The sequence below is a fragment of the Piliocolobus tephrosceles genome, chromosome 10 (assembly GCF_002776525.5).
Source record: "Piliocolobus tephrosceles isolate RC106 chromosome 10, ASM277652v3, whole genome shotgun sequence".
NCBI classification, from domain to species: Eukaryota; Metazoa; Chordata; class Mammalia; order Primates; family Cercopithecidae; genus Piliocolobus; species Piliocolobus tephrosceles.
The window spans coordinates 45,103,570-45,108,809 of NC_045443.1; the positions used below are offsets into that span (position 1 = coordinate 45,103,570).

Genomic DNA, 5,240 nt, shown 5'->3' on the forward strand with positions numbered 1-5,240 from the left:
TTCTTCTTCTTCTTCTTCTTCTCTTTCTTCTTTTGAGACAGAATCTCACCATGTCATCCAGGCTGGAGTGCAGTGGCATGATCTTGGCTCACTGTAACCTCTACTTCCCGGGTTCAAGTGATTCTCTTGCTTCAGCCTCCTGAGTAGCTGGGATTACAGTCACCCGCCACCACACTTGGCAAATTTTGTAATTTTGGTAGAGACAGGGTTTCACCATGTTGACCAGGCTGGTCTCGAACTCCTGGTCTCAAGTGATCTGCCCACCTCAGCCTCCCAAAGTGCTGGGATTACAGGCCTGAGCCACCGCACCTCGCCCAAGAACCTTTCTTCTTAAGGTGTTTTCCTTTCCCATAGCATTCTATCTTTGGATAGACCCAATAAATCCATTGAGTATCTACCCTTTTTACAAAACATATTATCAATCCTTACAGCCCATATGTTTAGTGAAAAGTCAACTAAACAAAGCAAGGGACTTCACTAGAAGGTGCTTGTGAGAAGTTTGCCCTTCCATCTAGGACTTCACTTTGATGTGCCAAATTCTGAGAAAGGGTATCTGAATGTGTTTATCTGAAGCCAGGGCCAATAACCCAAATGGCTTTCAAATGGCTACAAAGGTTTCTCAGCATTCGATTAATCAGTCCCATCACAGACAAGTCAACTGACCTGCAGACCCATGTGCTGTACTCATGGGTGTTGCTGGTTCTGGCAGGGGTGATCTGGGAGGAGGTATTTCCCAGATGTATTTCTGAAGGGAGAGGCACTAGCTGAAGTTGGCTCTGAGATGCAATACGGATGAGGAAAGGGAAGGTGGAGTGCTGATGCTGACAAGGGGAAGAAGAGGAGGGGTAGAGGTTACCAGTGCTCAGAGAATGGGTTTTGGAGGCACACAGATCTATGCCCAAAGGGCTATCGAGGCTCTTCTACTTCATTGCTGAGCAACCTGATGTGCTCATACATTCCCTGATACGTAAAAGTGGCACAATACTCACATATTCCTTATAAAGTGCCTGCAAGCACTAAGACAAAAAGTAGAGAGAGCTTAGTGCAGTGCCGGACTCAGTCAACAAATAGCAAATGGAAGCTGTTCTCATTACAGTAAAAAGGAAGACAGAGGAGGACAAAGGGGACATGGGGAGGGGGTGCCATGGGAGGCTGTGGGTGGGATGCAGAGGCCAACACTGCAGACAGCAGCCCCTCACCCAGCTCCATTTCTGGGCGCCTGGGACAACACAGCTCTCAGTCCAGACAGGCTGCTCAGACGTTTATTAAGAAACCACCCATAAAAGTTATTGGAAACTTTACATTTGCAGCACGGTCTCTGCACACTGCTGAGCTGCCACAGCTCTCAACAAGGCCTCATTCATGGCCCCAGGCAGCTCACTTGCCTGCCCCCACCCCCTGGGTCTCAAGCCCACCAGGGTGCCCCCCAGCCCCAGCCCCCAGCCCAAGCCTGGCCTCCTTCCCTCGGCTCTGAGTGATTTTCTGATTTGCCTTTTCAAAGTGTGAAATCTTTGAATGAAGTCACTTCAACTGGAGAGCAACATCACAAGGCAATGTTTCCTAAGTGCAAAGGTCCCTGGGTGATTTTAGGTAGAACTTGGATGAAAGTTTTGCATTCTAATAGTGTTATATATAGTATCTATATTTTAATGTACATGTGTATGTATTTTGGCAGAGACCAAACCTGCAAAATGTATTTATTTTAATAAGTATTGGAGGAAAAGGTAGAATATCAATCCCATGTTACAGAGTTTTCATTTCAAATAAACTTGAGTAAAGTAAAAGAGAATGAGAAAGTTGACTTAAGGAAACCATAAAAACAGTCATAGTCTAGGTGACCCTCAGATCTGGCAAATCGATCCAGGAACACTGCATGTGATCTCAGCCCTCACCTAGAGCTGTCTGGACACAGCAGTCTGATGGACACAATTTTGATCTACACAGGGCGGTCCTGCCCCAGGCTGGTCAGAGAGAGGACCTGCTCCTTGTCCAGAGAGCTCTAGTGACTTGTCCCGGCTCCCTCGGTCATGGTTCTGCCTGTCCCTCACCAGTCTGCACTCGGCCAGACTTGTTCTACTGAAACACTGTCTACAGGCCCAGGGCAGCTCCTCAGACCAGCACCCAAGGCCCTTCTCATCCAGCTTTCCTGTCTCTGTCCCTGGTTGGCCTCTCCACCAGGCCCAGTGTACTCAGGGCCAGGACGGCATGGCTCTTCCCTTTGGTTCCCCTCTGCTTAGACTGCTCTGCTGACACGAATCGCCCACTGGCCTCTGACTTGTTCGTACTCCCCCACCTTCCCCCAGGCTCCCAAACCTCCCCCTCCCTGCAAGTGGGATAGCTAGTACAACATCATGCTCGAGTTCAGGCTTGAGTTCTAATCTTAACAACTACTGCTTGCCAGCTGTGTGTGCTTAAGCCAATTGCTTAACCTCTCGGTTACTCAGTTACCTCATGTGTTATGGGGGCAATGGCAGCAACATCTTCCTCCTCCCAGGTTTGTTGGGAGAACTGAATGAAAAGACAGTACCAGATTCACAGTAACAGCAAGTACACTGCATGGCTGTGCCTTCATTAGAGTTTAGTTCTTGCCGAGAGCAGCCTTTCAGCACTCATTGTCCAGGGAGTAGGTGCTAGATAGGTATCTGTTGGCTGATTACAGATGTACCACGAGGTGTTTTCTACATACAATCTCTTGATCCCTGAGCCTGAGAGCTGAGTTTCTTTTCTGGATCTAACAGCCCTGTGGAGACTTGGAGAGCACTTATTCTTGGCCTATTGCACAGCCGTCTCTTCTCTGGAAGGTCTGGTCTCCAGGGCTCTTCGTGGAGCCTGTCTTCCTCCATCAAGTTTGGCCTAGGAGATGGAATCCTCCAGAAGCAGGCCTGGCTGGGGATGCACATAGACCTTCCCCAGCACAGAGAGGACAGTGCCTGGGGACACTCAAGGCCATCTTCTCTGAAGCCCACCCATGTGGACAGACTAGAGAGAAGCCACTAGCACACACCCAGAGTCTCCTTGTGCCAGGCACTAAGCTAGGTGCACCCTACAAGGTCCAGGCCCTAGTCCTTCAGCCCTTGCTCAGGTGGCTACAAAGACAGCTCCAGAGCCTGGGGGTTGGGGCGAGTTCTCCAGCTGTCAGCCTGTGGCCACCCTGGAGCATGCTCAGAGGGAAACTGCCTTCCCTTGCCCCAGGCCTCAGACTTTTCTGAAAGAAATGTTGTGTTGCCTTGGCCCTCCTGCTTTGCCACATCCCCTTCCTCCCACAGAGCCCGGGGCCCCAGGCTACAGTCCAGCAGTCCCTCTATGAGCAGACTTCCAGTGACACATGGCTTTGTCAGAAACCTCATTAGCAGAGACAGAAAGGCGAGAGGCAGCTTGGAAAGGCATTCCAGGTGTCAGTTAAGAGGGGCCGCAGGAGGAAAAGGCCATTAAACCACAACTAAGGTCAGCCCGCGGTAGAATGAGAAAACAATAAACTGAGACCTTGGAGAGTGGTGGGAAGGTAACTGGGGAGTTGAGGGGGGTACCCCTGACTCAGGCTGGGGAGGGCCGCCAGCTTGTCTTGCCTGATGCTGGGAGTCCCAGAGGCTGTTCTGTGTAAACTCCTGGAGGACAGGGACTGGGCCCCAGGAGACTCTGAACCCCGCTCCCAGCACACGTTCAGCACACCACAGGCACTCCGTGCGCACCTGATGAATGAGTGGAGATTGAGCCTGGCGCACAGGAGGAGGCTGGAGTGCTTGTCATGCATTAGGCGCTGGGCTCGGCACTGCTTGTCTGCAAACTCTTTGTACCCCAAGACGTATTATTAGCTCCCTTTTAAATCTAAGGAAATGTAGACACTAGAATGTGTTATTTTGGGGCTCCGCAGATTCTGGGAATTCACTAGAACTCTACCTATTGATACCTGGAACTTCTGAAACAGACACATTCCTTCATTCCAGAATTAGTCATAAAAAGGCTAAATGAGGCCGGGAGCGGTGGCTCATGCCTGTAATCCTAGCACTTTGGGAAGCTGAGGCAAGCGGATCACGAGGTCAAGAGATGGAGACCATCCTGGGCAACAGGACCATCCTGGGCAACGGTAGAGACGGTGAAACCCCGTCTCTACTAAAAATACAAAAATTAGCTGGGCATGGTGGCGTGTGCCTGTAGTCTCAGCTACTCAGGAGGCTGAGGCAGGAGAATTGCTTGAACCCGGGAGGCAGAGGCTGCGGTGAGCTGAGATTGCACCACTGCACTCCAGCCTGGTGTCACAGTGAGACTCCGTCTCAAAAGAAAAAGAAAAAAAAAAAGGCCGAATGCCTGTGGAGGCTGAGGCAGCACACTGAAACTCACTCCTGAAGGGTCATCAGAATGATTGTCTGGTATCTGGAATTCCCTGTCCTGGCAAGGATGATGGGGGCTGCCCTGAGCTGGGGAACATGCTCGGCGGAGGGAGGTGGAGGACAGTGGCAGGCCTGTGTGCACTCCCAGCATTGCTTCAGTGAGCTGTTTGCCTTCCCTGGGCAGGGACCCGCAGGGGCCATGTATTTTTGTCATGCCCGACGGGGAATGCACATGATTTATGAAGTTTTTTTAACCTGAGACTTCCTCATAAAGGAGCTTTGAGAAGACTGCAGCAAACCTCCTTATGAAAGGCCTTCCTTTCTGGGATCTGCTAGACAAGGTATTGTTGACTGCCTGCCCTCAAGAATGAGGGACCACGTGTGCCCCACCCTAGGTCTGGAATGGCTTGAGAACCCAGGAAAACTGCACGTGGATTTTTACTTTGTTCGCCTAACCCATCTCAGGCTTCTTGCCCTTTACACCCTCTTAGCTGACATTTCTACCCCAAGAAACCTGTCCCAAGAGATCTCTGAGTCCCTGATCCCTTATGCCTTTGACATCAAAGGTCCAGGCTTCCCTGGACAAGTCACTTGACCTCATTGAGTCTCTTTTCTCATCTGCAAAATGAGCATAAAAATATCCACCTTGAAATCTTCACAGTAAGGGATTTAATCAATGCCTCACCAGTTGGAAAGCTGTCTGAGAATAGCCCTCCACGTGTCATTTAATCTTGTCTCCTTAGCACCTAACAGAGTGCCAGGCACATAGAGACCAATACTAAATGGCAATTTGTAGAACTGACTTCTACTGAATTCTGTGACAAAGAATAAGTAAAATGTGTTTGTAAACTGCAAGCACAGTGCCTGGCACTTGGTAGGCATTTAGAAAATTTGGGTTAAGCCTGCATTTGA

At 50.1% G+C, this 5,240-nt stretch overlaps 1 long non-coding RNA gene across 1 annotated transcript in view; it reads right to left on the minus strand.

Annotated features, from left to right (window-relative positions):
• The window catches only part of LOC111555285, a 5,772-nt gene extending 4,563 nt beyond the window's left edge, over positions 1-1,209 (minus strand). Inside the window, exon 1 of the long non-coding RNA XR_002735483.1 lies at positions 664-1,209. This is a non-coding gene — a long non-coding RNA (uncharacterized LOC111555285). The remainder of the gene's footprint in view (positions 1-663) is intronic.
• Between the last annotated feature and the right edge of the window lie 4,031 nt (positions 1,210-5,240).